The following is a 20,266-nucleotide window of genomic DNA, read 5'->3' as shown; positions in this document are numbered from 1 at the left end:
ATTAAGTTGTGTTTGATATGTTTTTATAGATATGATTTCAGGAGATAAATTTGGGTAGGTGTTTTACTGTAGGTCACATACAAACACTTCAAAACAGATCTTATTTAAAATACTGGAGCTCTGCTCATGCCAGACAGGCTGGCGCCAAGACCCTTTGCATAAAGCTTTGGAGAGTGCCCAAGAGACTTCACTAATGGATTGTTGTTTACAAAGAGGCAACAGATAAAAGAACTCATAGGGGTCACAGACTGTCTGGTGTGGAACTTGCTGTTCTAAGAGGGTCATGTGGTTCTGCAAGCAGAGAGAGTAAAACAGGCTTTTTCTCTGAGACAGTGAGAGGAAATTCAGTTCTGCAGTTTTACAGTTCAGCAGCAGCTGGGACTGGAACAGGGTCCGCTGGGCTCTTAACACTGGGCATGTAGAAGGTCTGCATTTCATCGTAAGGTACTCTATCTCTGCTGAGCAGAGCCTCTTTACAACAAAGAAGGAAGTGGCGGTTGTCGCACAAGTAGTGACAGCTGATAGTGAATCTGTGAGAAAGGACAAAAAATAGGGAAAAGTTACAGCCAGTGGGATGGGTTGCAATTCCACAAGGACACAGACAAAAGTACAAATAAAAGGTGAAAGGTTTTGTATTTAAATGCACACCGCATAAGAAATAAAGTGAATGCCCTTGTAGTTCAACTACAGATTGGCAGGTATAAAGTTGCCATTAGGGAAATGTGGCGAAAGGATGGATTTCATGGAGAACTGACACAGTGTATCAAAAGGATGAGCAGATGGGGTGGTGTGGCTCTGTTGGTAAGGAATAACATTAAATCGTTAGAAAGAGGTGACATTGAATCAGGAGATAATGAATTATTGTGGGATGAGTTAAGAAATGGCAAGGGTAAAAAGACGCAGTTGGCATTTATATACAGACCTCCAAACAGTAGCCAGGAAGTAGACAACAAATTGCAACAGCAAATAGGAAAGGTAATGTTATTGGTGGTCATGGGAGATTTTATCATGCAAATAGATTGGGAAAACCAGGATAGGACTGGATTGCAAAAGAGAGAATTTGTTGAATGCCTATGAGATGGCTTCTTAGAGCAGCTTGTTGATGGGCCCACTAGGAGATCCGCGATACTGGATTGGGTGTTGTGTCATGCATCCGAGGTGATTATAGAGCTATAAGGAACCATTATCGGGCAGTGATCACAATATGATTGAGTTCAATTTGAGATTTAACAGGGAGAATCCACATCAGTAATGTCAGTATTTCAGTGAAACAAGTGAAGGAATTCCAGCGGCATGAGAGAGGAACTGGCTAAAGTCGATTGGAAGGGGGCACTAGTAGGGAAGGCGGCAGAGCAGCAATGGGTGGAGTTTCTACAAGAAACCAGGAAAGTGCAGGATAAATGCAGGCCAAAAAAGAAATATTCAAATAGAAAAATGGCACAGCTGTGGCTACAAGGAAAGTTAAAACCAATATGAAGGCATGGAAGCAAAAATTGGTGGCAAGATGGAGGATTGGGAATTTTTTTCAAAACTTGCAGAAGGTATCTAAAAAATGTCATGAGCAGGGAAAAGGTTAAATATGAAAGTAGGCGAGAAAATAACATTGAAGAGGATCCAAAAAAACTTTGTGTATAAAGAGTAAAAGAGAGGTACAAGTTGATACAGTATATAGGACTTCTGGAAAATATAGGACTTCTGAATCATATAGCAATTACAGCACAGAAACAGGCCAACTTGGCCCTTCTAATCCATGCCGAACACTTTCTCCCACCTAACCCCACTGACCTCCCTCAACCTGTAACCCTCCATTCCTTTCCCATCCATATAATTATCCAACTTCTCCTTAAATGCTAATAATGAGCCTGCCTCCACCACTTTGTCAGGGAGCTCGTTCCACACACCCATCACTCTCTGAGTAAAGAAGTCCCCCATCATGTTTCCTCTAAACTTTTGCCCCCTAACTCTCAACTCATTTATTCTCATTTGTATCTCCCTCTTTCTTAAAGAAAAAAGCCTCTCCATATCAATTCTATCTATACCCCTAATTATTTTAAATACCTCAATCAAATCCCCTCTCAACCTTCTACACTTCTAAGAATAAAGACCTAGCTTATTTAACCTTTCCCTATAACTTAGACCCCTGGCACTGGTGAAATAATAATGGGAGACAAGGAGATGGCAGAGGAATTAAATGAATTTTTTTTGCATCAGCATTCACTGTGGAAGACAATAGTAGTGGGCGGGATGTCAAAGAACATCAGGGAAGGGAAGTGAATGCTGTTACTATTTGGAAGAATTGTCCAAGGGTGGAAAAGTCTCCTGGACAAGATAGATTGCACCCTCTGTTTCTGAATGATGTAGCGGTGGAGATTGTGGAGGCATTGGTAATGATCTATGGAAGTTGTATATAAATCAAGGACTTTGATCATGCTTTGCTATTAATTACTTGTAATGCATCGGAAAGGATGGAGAATATGGATAGGTGGCATTTTCATACTTTCTTACTCAAAGACCTGGAACTTTGTAAGTTTATACAGGATCATATTCAAAGTATTTTGAAGATAAATGTGAGTTCAGTTGTCTTATGGGATGCTTTGAAAGCTTATTTACAGGAGCAAATTATTAGTTATATGGCTAAAGTTAAGAAGTGGAGAATGGCTGAGGTTGATAAATTGGAGAAGGAGATTGAAGTTTTGGAGAAAGATTTACAGCGTGTTTCAGCAGAGGGTAAAAAAAATATGGTTGGTAAACTTAAAATTGCAATATAATTCATTGCAGACTTATAAATTTGAAAAGCTTATACAGAGGACTAAACAAAGGTATTAAGAATTAGGGGAGAGACCGCATAAAGTTTTAGCATGGCAGTTGAAAATAGAACAAATATCTCGGACAATAAATCCTATTAGATATCAATTGAAAATTACATACACCTCAGGAAATCAATGATGAATTTTGGAGGTTCTATGAAAAGTTGTACACATCTGAGGTAGGACAGGATGAGGTAGCCATTGATGACTTTTTAGCTGGTTTAACATTACCTACTTTAAATGATAGGGATGTAAAATACTTTTTTGGTATTACTGTTAGTGAATTTACGGAAGTACTTCAAACTATCCCCTGGTGATGATGGGTTTATTTCTGAATTTTATAAGGAATTTCAAGATTCTTTAGTTTCTTTGTTGATGGATGTTCTGGATCAAATGGCTAATGTTGGTTCTTTACCAGATTGTTTTTCTAAAACAGTTATTACTGTGATTCCTTCAATGTGGGATCATATAGACCTATTTCTTGTTAAATGTAGATTAAAAGATAGTCGCCAAGGTCTTGGCCAATAGATTTGCAAAATACTTACCTGATATAATCCATAAAGATCAGGTAGGCTTTATTAAGAACCATTATTCAACAGATAATATAGTAAAGTTGATTTCTTTAATCAATACTTCATGGCAGCAACCCAACCTACTGATGGTAATTTCTTTGGGTGCTGAAAAGGCGTTTGATAGAGTTGAATGGGGATTTTTGTTCAAGGTTTTGGAAAAGTTTAAATTTAGGCCTCTTTTTATTGTTTGGGTTAAAGCCTTATATAAAAACCCTACAGCGAGAGTAGTGACAAATGGACAGATATCTTTATCTTTTACGTTAACTAGATTAACTAGACAGGGTTGTCCTCTGTCATCAGCCCTGTTTGCATTGGTTATTGAACCTTTGGCACAGATGATTAGGCAAGATAATGTGATTACAGGGATTAAAGTGAATTCTAATGAATATAAAATAAATTTGTTTGCAGATGATGTGTTGATATATTTAACTCATCCTTTACAATCTTTGGTGACTTTACATGAGCATTTGCAACAGTATGGGGTATTATCTGGTTATGTTAATTGGGAGAAGAGTGAAATTATGCCTTTGGCGTAGATGGACTATTCGTCGTGTAGACAGATTGTGAAGTTTATATGGCCTGTTTTATCTGCGTTGAATTATTTACCATTATTGGCTAAAATTAAAGATGATTTAAATAGATGGAAAGATTTACCTATAACATTAATAGGAAGGGTGAACAATAAAGATGAATATATTTCCTGGAGTTCAGTATTTGTTTCAATCTCTTCCATGTAACGTACTTTATAAATTTTTAAAGGATATTAATTCTTTGATAAGAAAGTTTTTGTGGAAAGATAAAATGCTGAGAGTTTCATTACAAAAATTAACATGGAAATATGTATTGGGTGGTTTACAAATACCTAATTTTCAATATTATTATAAGTCGACTCAATTAAAATTTATAAATAGAATGTTCCAAGTGGATACTCCTTTGATTTGGGCAACAATTGAATTAGCTCAGAATGGTGAAAAAAGGATGGATCAACTTATTTACCGATGGAATTCATAGTTATAATTTAACTTCATAGTTGAATCATAATTGTAGTTGAAGCATTTGCTTGAGTTATGGATCAATAAAAATGAACAGTTTGGTACAGAAGGAAAAGTTTCAGTTAAGACCCCTTTATTTCAAAATAAACTTTTACCATACACAGGTGCTGCACATGAGGCACTTAACAAGATAAGAGCCCATCAGCCCAGCGTATAACAGGAAACATCCAGCATGGGTAGAACATTGGCAGGAAGCAGAGAGTTGGAAGACAGGGATCATTATCTGGTTGGCTGCCAGTTTACAGTGATGCTCCACAGAGATCTGTGGTGGGGCACTTCTTTTTATGTTGTATATTAATGATTTGGATTATGTGGCCAAGTTTGCTGATGATACGAAGGTAAGTAGAAGAGCAGGTAGTGTAGAGGAAACAGTAAGACTGCAGAAGGACTTAGACAGATTAGAAGAATAGGTAGAGAAGTGGCAAATTAAATAGAATGTCGGAAAGTGTAGACATACACTTAAGTAGAAAAAAATAAATCGGTAGTCTATTTTTTAAAAGGGAAGAAAATAGAAAATATCCTGATGAAAAGGGACCTGGGAGTGCTTGTGCATGTTGGTAATGAAGATGGTAAATGCAATGATGGCATTCATTTCAAGAGGAATATACAAGAAGATGGGTGCGTGGCAAGATGGCGTAGAGGGAAGAAGTGTGGTTCCACCTTCCCCCAGTTAGACTTCTAAATACCCGACTTTAAAACTTGTAAAAATGGTTAAAAATAGTATCTACAGATTTTGGAATAGTGAAGGATTGAAATGGCTGCAGATGTGAAAAAAATCAAAAGCTCAATTGCAAAAGAAACTACCTGACAAAAGTGTTGAAGAATTGAGGCCTACCTATCAAGTTGAAGCCACAGAGTCGTTGACTGGAGCCCCAAGCCTTAGAGGACTCCTGCTCGGTTAAGTATTACGCCGGCTCTGATCGCGCATCCACAAGATGGCGCTGGTTCAGCAATGAGCTCAGCTGGTTCTGATTCATGCAACCATGAGTCCGGACACACGGGTGGATCGGCCAAACGAGGACAAACCTGCGAGCCCGCAACATTGCCTGGTAGTCCGGGGGTGTGCAGTGTAGTGTCGGAAGATGCAGCTGTGCGGTCGGTGGTTCTGCTGGGCATGCGCGGTGCATCATGGGTCAGTGAATTATTGGATAAGGTGTAGGCTGGGCGACGGTGGGCTGACAAGGTCGGCGCGCTGTTGTCGGGTGTCCAAACTCGCAGCCGCACCGGAAGAGGACCTACTGCGTTTGAGGAGAAAGAAAGCTCAACTTTACTGGAATTTACACAGGAAGAAATGGGGACTGACATCAGAAAAGGTAGGCCTCAAAGAGAGGTGATGGTACCTGGACTGGATTCTGTGTTTACAATCTTGGAAGGGATTGCTCATCAAATGGAAAAAATGTCAATGCAGATGTCTACTCAGGATTTATGGAAGTGAAAACCAAAATGAATACTATGTGTGAAGAAATGACTTTTATGAAGCAAGATATTACTGTAGTTAAAAGTGATATTAGTAGATGCATAAAATCAGTGGATACTGTACAAGATCATTTAAAAATCAGTGGATACTGTACAAGATAATTTAAAAGAATCAAGTGGAGCGTAATGGAGAAAAAATGGAAAAAGTGGAGGATTCTTTCGTGGATTGGGGGATTCAGAAGAAGGAATTATTGAAGAAGATTGATTCATTAGAAAATCAAAGTCGAAGAAATAATATAAAAATAGTAGGTCTTCCAGAAGATATAGAAAGTTCTGATCTGGTAAAAAATTTTTAAGAAATGGATTCCTGAGGTGTTGGGCAAGGAATTCTTTCCGGATGGTCTGGAGTTAGATTGGGCACACAGAGCATTAAGGATAAAAATGTTTCCAGGCCAATCACCACGAGCAGTTCTGATTCGCTGTTTGAAATATCAGGATAGAGAAATTATGTTGCGAATGATGGTGCAGAAGGCAGAGCAAAATCAGGCTCCAATGATGGTTCAAAATAACAGGGTGTTTTTTTATGCAGATTTGAGTCAATAAATTATTAGAAGGCCCCGAAAATTTAATTCAACTAAAGAAGTATTGTGGTGAAAGGGATATAAATTTGCCTTTCATTATCTGTCAGTATTGAAAGTTTTTTATGGGAATTTCCAATCTCAATTTTTTGAAAATTACCATGATGCATTAATCTTTGCTAATTCATTGCCAGATTTATGAGGAAATGGACAGTCGCCACTATCGTCACCTAAGAGGAGGGTAAATGGCAATGGAAATGGGAAGAATGGAAAACAGGGAAAGAATGGGAAAAAAGTTTAATTGATGCAAAGTCTTCTTAATATTGAGGACCTGGAACAATCACTGGGACTGGAATCACTGGGTTGAATGCTTTTGTCTAAGTACTTTGTGAAAGTCTGACTGGGTGGGGGGGGGGGGTGGGAGACACTGAGACCTTTAGTCACCTGCCACAAGTGGGTTTTACCACACCCAAATTTTTATGGGGCTACTACTTTTTAGTAGTTTGTTTTGGGATTTATTTTTCTTTACTTTGGAATTTTTATATAGGGGGATTAGAATATTAAGGGGAGCATTATTTTACAAAAGTGGAATATATTATTAGATTAAGAAATGTCTAATTTGAATTTTGCAACCTTTAATGTCCAGGGTTTGAATAACCCAATTAAGCAAAAACGAGTTTTGGCTTATATAAGAAAAATAAAAATTGATACTGCTTTTTTGCAAGAAACACTCTTGACTAAAAAAGATCATTTGAAATTGAAGAGAGAGTGGGTTGGGCATCTGTTTTCTTCTTCTTTTAAATCTAAGGCGCGGGGAGTAGCAATTTTAGTTCATAAGAAATTACCGTTTGAATTGGAATCATCTGAGGGAAATGCTGGGAGGGTTTTGATGGTTAACTGTAAAATTTTTGCTGAACCATGACTTCTTTATTGTTAAATCAGGCCAATAATAATATTCTGGTTGGGGGAGATTTTAACTGTGTTTTGGATCCTTTATTGGATAGATCTCCAAAAAGTATAAGGAAATCAAAGGTGGCGATACAAATAGGAGCTTTGATGAAAGATCTGAATTTGGTTGATGTTTGGAGGAGAGTAAACCCTACAGAGAAAGACTTTTCATTCATCCGGACATGATTCATTTTCTAGAATAAACTTTTTCTTGGTTTCGGCGCATTTACAGGGTAGAACACTACAGGTTGAATATAAAAGTCGGGTTATATTGGACCATTGCATATTATTTTTCTCCTGTGTAAGTCCAGAAGTGGTGCAATTGTCTTATAGATGGAGGTTCAGTACAATGTTATTGAAGAAACCAGAGTTTATTACTTTTATTAAGGAGCAGATTAATTTGTTTCTGGCTGAGAATGTCAATTCAGTACATTGTAATTTTATACTGCGGGATGCTTTGAAAGCATATTTACGAGGGCAAATTATTAGCTATGCTACGAAAGTTAAAAAGCAATATGTGGTGGAAAGTTTAACATTGGAGAAACAAATTACTGAGTTGGAAAAGGAATTTCAGAAAGATGTTACAGAAGATTAAAAAAAAACCTGCTTTAACGAAGTTGAAATTAAGTTACAAACTTATCAGTATGAGCGTTTAATTTATCGATTTAAGCAACATTATTATGAATTGGGTGAGAGAGCTCATAAGGTACTAGCTTGGCAGTTAAAAACAGAACAGACATCCGAACTATTAATGCTGTGAAAAAGAATTCAACAGTTACCTATAAACCTCAGGAAATTAATGATCAGTTTTATTCATTTTACCATAAATTATATACTTCTGAGGGAAAGCAGGATGCTGGTTCTATTGAATCTTATTTATCTAAATTAAATTTATCTGTTTTGGGGGAGGAAGAGGTTAAATAATTGGAAGCTTCATTCACAGATTTTTAGATTAAAGAGGCTATACAGGAGATGCCGATGGAAAGTCGCCAGGAGATTATGGATACTCAGTTGAATTCTATAAAGTATTTTATTAAGATTTATCTTCTCTATTTGGAGATGTATTGCAGCAAGTAACTGAGGAGCAATTGTTACTAGAATCTTGTTCGAGTGCTATGATTCCTAAGAAAGATAGGGACCCATTGAAAGTGTCTTCATATAGGCCTATTTCCTTATTAAATATATATTATAAAACTATAGCAAAGGTGTTAGTAAATAGACTTGCCAAATATTTACCTCAGTCAATACATACAGATCAAACAGGTTTTATTAAAAATAGAATGATGGTTGCACTGGATGCGGAAAAAGCCTTTGATAGGGTTGAGTGGAATTTTTTATTTAAGGTGTTAGATAAGTTTAATTTTGACCCTTATTTTATTGGTTGGGTTAAGGCTTTATATACAAATCCAATTGCTAGGGTGGTGACAAATGGTCAAATTTCATTACCATTTAAATTAATGCAATCGACTCGACAAGGTTGTCCATTGTCACCAGCATTATTTGCATTGGCTATCAAACCGTTAGCTCAGACAATACGACAGAACAATAAGATTAAAAGAATGAAAATTGTGGATGATGAATATCAGATTAATTTGTTTGCAGATTATGTGTTGGTTTATTTGACAGAACCAGAACAATCTTTGAAATATTTACAAGATTGTTTGTTAAAATTTGGGGAGTTGTCTGGATATAAAGTAAATTGGGATAAGAGTGAAATACTGCCAGTTGGGGATGGTAATTATTCAGAATATAAAAGTATTATAAAATTAAAGTGGTCAGATAGAATTAAATATTTAGGGATGGTAGTAAATGCAGATTATCAATCTTTGTATAAATTAAATTATGTTCCTTTATTAAAAAGGATTAAAATGGATTTTACTAAAAGGAAAGATCTGCCATTAACATTAATTGGTCAAGTAAATTGCATTAAAATGAATATTTTTCCTTGAATTCAATATTTGTTTCAGTCGATAGCATGTTTAATTTCAAAGGGTTTTTTTGGGGATCTGAATAGAGTAGTGTGAGTTTTTATGGAAGGGAAAATTAGCATGAGGAGCTTTGCATAAACTTACATGGAAATATGCATTAAGTGGATTACATTTACCTCATTTTCAAAATTATTATGAAGCAGCTCAGTTGAAATTTGTTAGTAGATTGATGGATATGGACCAACCTCTGAGTTGGGCAAAGGTAGAAATGGCTCGTATATCTGAAGATGAGATACACCAATTTATATTTAAGTGGAATGGGAATTTATTATGGGAATGTAATATGTCGGTACTAAAACATTTGTTAAGGATATGGGTTAAACTAAATATGGTTTTAGGATCAAAGGGTAAATTATCGATCCAAACCCCATTATATCATAATCAGCTTCTTCCTTTTTCAATGTTTAATAATCATTTAAAGAGATGGAATTCTAAGGGTATTAAGATAGTTCAGGACTGTTTTGAAGAAGGCCAGTTTCTTCCCTTTAACCGACTGAGGGAGAAATTTGATATATCTGTAAACTCTTTATTTGTGTATTATCATCTTAGAGCTTTGATAAAAGATAATTATGGTAAAGAGATTAATTTATCCATGTTGACGAAATTTGAATCTTTGATTTCTTCTGTACCTAAGAAAGGTTATATTTTGGGTATGTACCAATTGTTACAAGATGCGATGGATAAACCGTATTGGGATAAACTGGATTTGGAGAAATCTAGACTTAAATGGGAAAGTGATTTAACTTATATTTTTCCTGAAAATAATTGGGAGGCTATGTGCCATGATAGTGTAACCAAAGTGACAAATGTACGATATGGAATGGTTAATTATAATTTTTTGCATCAGTTATATTTGGCTCCAGAGAAATTTAAAAAATATGGGTTTAGTAATTTGGATTCTTGTTCTAGATGTGGATTATGTATTGGAACTTTTTTACATGCTGTCTGGTCTTGTGTTAAAATACAACCATTTTGGGAAGGAATTAGATTGGTTTTGTAAAAATTATTTAACATTAAATTGCCATTAGACCCAACGAATTTTTTGTTGGGATATATGGTTTCTTTGAAAGGACTAGGGTTGGATAAATTTCAAATTGCCTTTGTACGTCTAGTGATGTCTGTAGCATGAAAATGTGTAACTAGTACTTGGAAAGATAATATGGAGATTAACATAACACACTGGCATAATGAATTGAGAAAGTATTATTATGGAAAAATGTACATGTAATTTACATGATAATTATTCATTTTTTGTTAAAGTGTGGTCTCCTTATTTGGAGTATATGAATTTGGAAATATTTGAAATATTCTTTATATTAACTGTATTGTTTTTATATTTGGGTCCCCTTAAGGGAGCTGGCTGAAGGGATGGGAGGGTGGGTGGGATTTTTTTAGATATATATAAACATTTGTTCTTCACTTTTCTTTGTCATTTAATATATTTTGATTAAAGTCTTTAAATAAAGTTTTTTTTAAAAAATGAATATATAAGAACAGGAATGTGATGTTGAGGCTTTGTAAGGTAAAGGTGAGACTTTTTTGGAGTACTATGAGCAGTTTTAGTCTTCTCGTTTAAGAAAATATGTGCTGACATTGGAGAAGTTTCAGAGGAGGTTCACAAGGATGATTCCAGGAATGAAAGGGTTATTATGTTTGAATACTCTTGGCCTGTACTGGTTGAAATTTAGGAGATATGGGGAGATAAGCACCTTGTCAAAGGCCTTCTGAAAATCCAAATACACAATATCCATTGCTTCTCTTTAACCTTGCCTGCTTGTCACTTCAAGTCAAGTCACCTTTATTTATCGTTCATACCATGCTCGCATGGTAAAGATGAGATAGCATTTCTCCAGGACCACGGATCATAGTTACATAGATATAAGTTAGAATAGAAGTTAAACACGTTAAAATATTAAGACGTATACAGTAAATGCCCATGGGATCTAATTGAAACAATTTGAATGTTGAAAGATGTGGACAGAGTAAATGTTTCCCATGGTGGAAGACTCTAGGACAAGAGGACACAACGTCAGGATTGAAGAGGGTCTGCTTAGAACAAGGAATTTCTTCAGCCAGAGGGAGGTAAATCTGTGGAATTTGTTGCCACAGGTGCTTGTGGAGGCCAGGTCATTGGGTGTATTTAAGACAGAGATTGATAGGTTCTTGATTAACCAGGGGATCAAGGGTTATGGGGAGAAGGCCGGGCAGTGGGACTGAGTGGGAAAATGGATCTGTTCATGATTAAATGGTGGGCATACTCGATGGGCTGAATGGCCTATTTCTGCTCCTATCTCTTATTGTCATATTGTCTTATATGAAGGAAGTGCTCCAGATTTTCAAAAGTTTCTGTTTGGTTGCCACTTGATAGAGTTGGCCTCAGTGAACAGTTATAAAAAAGGTTATGACATAGTGATTGTGGGAATAATAGGTAGTTGCTTATGTCTCAACAAATTGACGGTACGTAGTAGCTCCTAGAAAATTTCTCTGGGGCACCTTTTTGATTTCTAATTTACATTTTTGAGAAAATTAGCAATCATCGAGGATCCAAACCACCCAGCACACACTCTGTTCTCGCTGCTGCCACCAGGAAAGAGGTACAGGTGCTACAGGACTTGCACCACCAGGTTCAGGAAGAGTTGCTACCTCTCCATCATCAGACTCCTCAATGACAAACTCAATCAGGGACTTATTTAAGGGCTTTTACTTGTGCACTTTATTGATTTTTTAAATGCTATCTATATTGCAGTCAGTTTGTTTAAATTTGTTATCTGTGTACAGTTCTTTGTTTACATGTATACAATGTGTACAGTATTTTTTGCATTACCAATAAGTGGTAATTCTGCTTCGCCCGCAGGAAAAATAATCTTAGGATTGTATGTGATGTTGTGCATGTACTCTGACAATAAATTTAAAATCTGAATCTGAAAAATAAAAGGAATATCATATAAAATGAATATGAGTTTGATTAAATTTTGTGGCAGTGCAAAAATGTATTAAGACAGAATGTTTGGGACAAATTAATACAGAAAAATGTAAAACCATACAACTCAGATCAATGACTTTCATTAGTTAAAAGCAAATCAATCCACACTTAACAGTTAATATGCAAGATAGTTTGGGATAAGACATGATTATAGTAACCAACTCCAGACATTCAATAAGTTGCACCTCGTGCATTTGGATGAAAGTAACTTACAACGAGAGACAAAGTGACCTGTGAGATATTGGAAGCTTTTAATACTACAAATTTATGATCTGTGTCATTTTAATTTTGTTCAGATATGTGAAGATGAATCCTGCAGGGAGCCTTGTCTGTCTGGCATCTGAATGGAATGTGGGCCTGGATTTTGGACTTGGCTGATGCTCTGATCAGTGATATTGCTGATTGATTTCCACTGATGAAGAGTGACCTAAATTTGGTGTGTATTGATGCAGACTTTGCCCAACTGACATTCAATTATCCTGCATTCGTATAAATGTTTTGATCTTTGATTTGGCATCAAGCAGGTTGAATGCCAACATGCAAATAGCACCATAACACAATCACATTTATAACTATCTCCATATCAAATCCCATTCAACCACTACAAATCCCTGTGAATTATCTACTCCCTCAGTCTCTTAAACCCTTCCCAATCCATCCTCCCTACTTCTGGTTCCATCTGGTTTCCCTTTATATCACCATTATCAGATTCCAGCACTGGAAGCTTTTGTCTTCTGATCACTACATCCACCTTCCTCCACCAGACCCCTTTTTTTTTTAACTCGCCTCTTTCCCTTTGGCATCTGGCAGACCTCTGCCTCTGTGTTTGACCTGCTGAACTTCCCCACATTGTGTTTTTACCCTGCCTCTGTCCGCCACATCCCACTCTGCTCGGTTGGCTAATCCCACATCCTTTCTCATCCCTCCCACTCCGCCTTCTTTACATTGGCTTCAGTACTAACTTTCCTCAATCCCAATAAAGAGTTTCACTTTGAAACTTCAGCCATTCTTTTTCTCCCACCAATGCTGCTCAACCTGCTGAGTTCCTCTAGAAGATTATGTTTGGCTTCAGGTTCTGGCATCTGCAGTCTCCTGTGTGGCTCCTTGAATTTTGTCTTGTGTATCAATAGATACGTAATTCCTCTGCTTAAAGATTTAATCTATTTCCACAGACACTTTTGTGGAGCTGGATCCCCTCTTGCCAGTTTTCTGCCCATTTGAAGTCATCAACACCTTTGCAGTGTTTGATGCCAGGCAGTGAGCCATCTGTTGATCAAGTTCAGCATTCACAAATATCCAAGAGTTCCCAGGATTGGGAACTAAAGAATTAAAGATGCCAGGATTCTACTGAGACCAAGCTCAGAGAGAAAAAAAATTGGGAAATCTTAAAACTGCATTTCTTTGGGTATTTTCTTATTAAAATACTGGGAATGAGATCATGGTTCTTTGGCTGACTGTTGAGAATTATCTGGATAACAGATCATTGTAAAGCAAGGCACCACGAGGTTGATTGACTGGGAGAAGGGTGTATGATGATATGTTGATATCGAAGGTCCAAGGGCCTGTCATGAAACCTCAAGGAAAATGTCCAACTAAGCTTGAAACCTTTTTGGAAAGGGGCTTCCCTAATCATTTGAGGTGTTGCCACACACAACCTCAAGGCTCATCTGCACTTTTAATGATGTGACTTAGGCTAAGAGAGTTCAGAGTAAGTTTTACTCTGTGTTGAATCCAGGCTGAGTTAGGTGAGGAAGGAAGGGGCTTTTTTGTGTGTTTATCTGGAATTAATGTGATCTGAGTATCTAAAAAGTAAAGTGATAATGGATTTATTGTCATACATGGTAAAATTCCTGGTATATGGAATTCAAGCAACTGGCAAAAATTTTAAGGAAAATAAATATTTAAAGTTAAAATAAATAAGAATAAAACAACAGGTTAAAAAAATGTATGTTTAAAATTGTTAAAAAAATGTTCTCTGAAGTAACGTTTGGTGAAAATGGGAGTAAATATTCAGCCTGCTTGGTCATACTTTGCTTGTAGTAGCTGTTTGATTAAAGTTGCATTTGAATAAAATGAAGTTATTATTTGTTTTTAGGATGGCTCCGTGGAGGGTGAGGAACCTGCAGATGCCGCGAAGGTTAAATAAAATAAAATGCTTTAAGGTTTATATATTCATGCAAGAGAAGTTTGTTCAGTGTAAGAACAGTCTAGTATTTTAAACTGTTTATTCTTAATGCAGGTGTATTAGTTAGGCATTGTAAGAGTAAGTGTCAAGCAACCGGAAAAGACGCTTATCTGGCATCTAACAATCCCCATAGGTTCCAGATACCAGGGGTTTTACAATGCACATGTGCACCAGAATTCTTGTTGCAGCTGAACAGGTACATTGTAAAGAAAATTACAATAGTAAATTGAATTGAATTTTTTAAAAAGACAAATAATACATAACAATAGATAATAGATATTCAGTCATCCTCATGCATCCAGGAAATGTAATATTCACAGCAGTATCACGTTTCACCTTGTCACAGTCATCGTAAGGTACAGCATGGGAACTGGCCTTTGAACCACTGGTCATACTGACCATCCAACACCCATTTACACTAATCCAACATTAATCCCATTTTTCGATACTCCCTACATCCTCATCTTCATCTCACATGAGGCAATTATGTGGCCAATTAACCTACCCAACTGATCATCTTTGGGATGTGGGAGGAAACTGGAGAACCCTTGGGAAATCCACAAAGACTTGGTGAGAACATGCGAACAGGAGTGGAAAGGTCAAGGTTGAACCCAGAGCTGGATAAAAGAATTGAGTGCAGTCTTATCCTGAAATGCTGTTACGTTGTGAACCAGAACAGACAAAGGTAGGTAACAATGTAAATTTGTTGCACTTGAATGAATGGGGCGTAAATTGGGCGCTGTGGACTTGTAGGGCCAAATTGGCCTGTTACAGTGCTGTATGTCTAAAAATTGAATGTTCCCACTCTTTTAGCAGTTGCTGCCAACATGCAAATCAAAGCACACTGAAAGCTAAAAGGGGATTTGGACGCCAACCACCCCTCCTTTCATTTCCATCCTTCCCCCTGCTTCACTTATTGACACGTTTCTTTGATTTTAATTCGTTCATTTAGATTGCATCCTGAAATTTAGACATATTTAGACAAATTTTTCCTAGTAGCCTCCTTACTAGGAAATTGAGGATAATTCATTAATGGGACTCATGCATTCTTTGACTTGCCACTCTTGTCCTTTCAAAGCTCCAAATACATAATCTTGTTCTCAGTACATTCTGAGCTGAGATTGGCACAATCTGCTACCGTTCCTTCTATTTCTGGATCAAAGTGTAGGACTTCTTACCTCCCACAATCTTACACTTCCTCCTCCTACCTAGATGCTTTCAAAATGCAAACTTTGCATATCCTAATTGTTACTTCCTGATTTATCCAGTCTCTTGTAGAATAGGATTTGACTTTTTAAAATTAATAAAAATTTAATAAAAACATCACAACACAGTTGAAGCTGATTCTGGCCCTTGAAAGCCGTGGCGCCCATTGAAAGCTATTCCACCCAATTATACCCAATTAACTTCCAACCCTGTATGTTTTGGAGGTAACTGGACCACCCAGGGAAAATCCACGCAGGTCACAGGAAGAGCGTACAAACTTTACAGACAGTGTTGGATTTGAAGCCGGGTCGCTGGCGCTATAATAACATCGCACTGATCATGCCATCTCTGCTGATTTCCTGCTAAAATAATTTATTGTTCAACAATGCATTTAAATTGTTAATAACTAACAACAATGCCTTCCAGAGACTTAAATAAAACATTAATAAACTAACACGGATTCTTGAAGATTTTTATGACTTACAGTAAATATTCTTTTACGACTAATGCAAAATTGACAACTTCAGAGCTGAATGCATTTTGGGACAAATCAAAGTGAACTATTAAGAATTGGAAAGACTCGTTAATCAGCTTAAGAACAATCATTTTAAAAAGACACTCTAACTTATAAAGCTAAATGAGTTTGCTGCATAAATGTTGACCAGCTGAGTTTATGCACCATTGTGTTTTTACTTGAGAAACAATCTAATCGTTCTTGTTCAAGATTTCTGATCAAAAGATCACCAAGATTTTCATGCGTCCTTCTCATTAGACATAGTTCGGCCTGAGTATCTGCCTCAACGGAATTCATTGAATGCAGCCCACCAATTGGACGGCACGGTTGGCGCAGCAGTTAGCACAACATCTTTACAGCGCCAGTGATTGGGACTAGGGTTTGAATCCCACACTGTCTGTAAGGAGTTTGTACATTCTCCCCTTGTGGGTTTTCCCTGGGGCTCCGGTTTCCTCCCACCATTTGAAATGTACTGGGGGGGTGGGGTGTAGGTTAATTGGGTGTAAATTGGGCGGCACAGATTTGTGGGCCGAAATGGCCTGTTACTATGTGGTATGTCTAAATTTAAATTTAAAACTTGGATCAGCAATTTTTATTCCAATTTGACACATTTTATTGGATCCTGTGGCTCTTTACTCAAACTATAATATGAGAGCTTGCAAAATGCCTTGCTAAAATGTACATAGGCTCAATGCATTGCCCTTGTTAACCCATCTTGTTAGTACTTCAAAAAATTCAATTGTTCATTCTGATGTATTTTTCCCAGAACAAATCCATGCTGATTAACCTATGCCTCTCCAAACACCAGTGAAGTTAGGCTGACTGCCTTGTAGGCATAGCCTGTTCTTGTTTATATTCCGTTAAAACATTCGGCCCATTAAGTTTATGGCTGCCCTTAGAATAATCCCATCAACCTGCATCAGACAGCACTTGAGGTCAGGACTAGAGCGTCTGGAGCTGTGATGCAGCATAGTGATACATTGATACAAGACCGTAGCCATAGATGATTAGAAAGCCATAGTCAGACCTCATTCCTTGTTGCCTTCTTTCCCTTCTCACATCAATAAAAAATCTTTTGGTTTTCCTTATTTTCAGATGCCATCTCTTCCTTCCTAAATTCTGTAATCTGCCTGTATGTATCCAGACTTTCTGCAATGTCAACCTTTCATTATTTATTTCAAGCTTCTCTTGTTCAGCCATATCCTCTCCTGTGTTCTTTAGCCTTCACCATGGTCCAGATTTGGGAGTTCCTCCTTTTGTTTCTCCTTGGAAATATTTGTCCTCGGAATGCTCACTGTCTGCTCAAACAGCACACACGTGGATTTACCCTTGTCACATTTTCCAGTCCACTTTTACTAAACAGTAAGATTGGCATGATCGCAATTTACAGGACTTTTCCCATGGATTGACTTTGTACTTCCTATAACTGTGTGAAATTTAATGGGTTACAACGACTGCTTCCAGGATTTTTACCCGCTAATGTCTTTTCCATTTGCTCAGTGGTTCATAGACTGAAGCTAAACGTTATCTAAATCTTACTGCACGCTGTCTTTAAATTTTAAAAACAAATCTTGTGGGTGTTTGGAGAGTTCACCTTTTTATGAACCCTGTTACTAAACTTTTAATACTCAGGTCATTGAAATCCCTCACTTCTACTGGCCTGCTATTTTCATTTTTTTTTCAGAAATGTTTGCACTTTTGCTCATTTCCATTTGAATGTTTGGGAATCTATAGTATTTTCCTCAGTTCATCAGTTCAACCAATACATCAGAATCAGAATTTATTGTCATGAACAAGTCATGAAATTCAGTGTTTTGCGGTAACATCACAGTTGTACCTTCATTTTATACCCTTACTGGATGTATCAGTGTAAGAAAAAAACATTATAAGTGCACAAGAGTAAGACAGTGTCTTTGGTTCATAAATTTAATGATTTTTCAGGAATCTGATGGCAACAGGGAATGGAAAAGGTTCTATTATTGTCAGGTAATACTACATTTAGATTGTAGCATACATGAAATTCTTTAACTTTTGTCTACCGTAAGCTATTAGGCTCCTTGTTCAGCCATTCCCTCTCCTGCATCCTTTGGCATTCATCGTGGTCCAGATTTAGGAGTTCCTCTTTTTTCTCTCTCTTTGGGAATATTTTTGCTCATTTACACGCGTGTTAATTTCAACGAGCCTCACTTGTTGAAATTCCAAATGCTTGCTTGGACCTTGGACTGTTCTTCCTTTCCTTCTATTTTACCCCCTGTCCACCTCATCAATGTCCAGCTGCTCAACCACCCCTTTTTTATTTGAATAGTATCTGCAGTGCAAGAAATGTCTCTCTAGTCTATTATTCTCAGTACCTTTATTTTTGAGGCTCTTTGCGTTGTTGACTGTACATTGCCAGCCATTTATTTACCTATTTCCAATCATCTTGACTCATCTTCTAAATTCTCACCTTGACATCCAGTTTTGTCTCTCCCCTTCTGAAAGTGGAGTTAGTTTGCTATATCCCTCCTCCCCCCTCCCCCCAGAAAAGTTTGTTTAAACTTGCTCCATTGCTGCTGGAAAATCTCCCCACCAACATTTTGGTACTGGTCATGTTAAACTTGTTCTAATGCAACCAGACCAATTCAAATGCTTCAAGTCTCTGAAGCCTTCAGCATTGTTTCTGACCATCCCATATTTCTGGACTCACTGCTACATATCTGGAGATAACTATCGTACCTTTTGAGATCCTGCTGTTTCAATCTCAGTCTCCTTAAAATCTACCTCCTGTCAAAGTTCATCTGTCTTGCTTCCTCAGACCCCGAACTTGGCTGCCTGTCTTTTCCCCTCAGAATGTTCACTTGATGTGCTCAATCCCAACATAGGGAGCCAATGTCCTATCCTAGAATCATGTCCATGGTCAAAGGAACACATGCTCGCCATGTTAATTATTGAATCCCTTGACGAACTACATTGGACTACTATGGACGCTGGTCTTCACTTGGGCTCCCTTCAATGGGATTATTGCCATTTCAGATTTCTGAGGTGGCCATCTGTTCAAGACCGATGAGATCATGGGACTCCTTCACAACTGCCTGGAGTGACCAATGATCACCCATTACTTCCTGCTAGCAAATGTTTAATCTGTGGGATGACTATCTCCCAACAGATACTATTCATATAACATTCTTCACAAAAGTATTCCAGTGAAACCATTCACCATCTCTCTATTTTTGGAAGATCCATCAAACTCAATAATTGACAAATAAATGCTTCTATTTCTTGATTTTCTCTGAGATGCATGTTAAATTCCTCTTATCTTACACAGACATGTGAGGCACTCACATTTCACAAAGCACCAGGCATCAAGAGTGTCTACTACTTACCTTGATATTCAATGGTATTACCACCACCAACACCGCACTCCCCCCTCCCCCACCCCGCCAATCACCACTAGCCCAAATCCATTAGATTAGGATACTTTTAGGTCTACAAGAGTAAGAGTATCCTACAATGAGTCACAGACCCCCTGTGCCTCGAAACCTTCCCACATCTTCATCACAAGTCAAGAGTAGAATGGAAATGCTCCACTTTCCTGGGTAATCAGAGTTCCAACACTAATCAAGATGTTTGACCTCATCAAGGGCAAAGCGACTGGTGTCATGATCACCCTATTTATTCCTTTCACTATCGAGGCACTGGGTTGTGGTGTGTAACATCAACAAAATGATCTTGCTTAAACTCCTTCCCAAACCAGCAGTCTCCAGCACCAAGAGGAAGAAGGCCACCAGCCTCCTCCATATCACACATGTTCACATAGAAATATATCACTGTTGCCAGGTCCAAATCCTGTAATTCACCACCCAATAACTCTGCCGAAGCTCTTTTGTCAAGAGGATTGCAGCTCATCATACCCTTCTAATGGCAATAATGGAGGGAGAATAATGGGCCATAAATGCCCCTTTGTCAATGGTGTCAACATTCTTAAAAATTAAACAGCAAAATAATATAAGTAAGTGACATTGAATCTGAAAATGTTTA

The 20,266-nt window shown here is 37.5% G+C and overlaps 1 protein-coding gene and 1 long non-coding RNA gene across 6 annotated transcripts in view; one reads left to right on the top strand and one right to left on the bottom strand.

The window, feature by feature from the left end:
- Positions 1–20,266, top strand: part of LOC138758831 (uncharacterized) — a 90,117-nt gene that overhangs the window by 44,297 nt on the left and 25,554 nt on the right. For both annotated transcript variants that reach the window (XR_011354498.1, XR_011354497.1), the window contains exons 2-3: positions 12,641–12,780; positions 14,440–14,481. This is a non-coding gene — a long non-coding RNA (uncharacterized lncRNA). The remainder of the gene's footprint in view (positions 1–12,640; positions 12,781–14,439; positions 14,482–20,266) is intronic.
- The window catches only part of LOC138758829 (tumor necrosis factor receptor superfamily member 13B), a 97,474-nt gene that overhangs the window by 77,098 nt on the left and 110 nt on the right, over positions 1–20,266 (bottom strand). The window lies entirely within an intron of this gene.

The sequence above is a fragment of the Narcine bancroftii genome, chromosome 3, assembly GCF_036971445.1.
Source record: "Narcine bancroftii isolate sNarBan1 chromosome 3, sNarBan1.hap1, whole genome shotgun sequence".
In the NCBI taxonomy this organism is placed as follows: domain Eukaryota; kingdom Metazoa; phylum Chordata; class Chondrichthyes; order Torpediniformes; family Narcinidae; genus Narcine; species Narcine bancroftii.
This window is presented reverse-complemented; position numbering and strand designations above follow the sequence as displayed.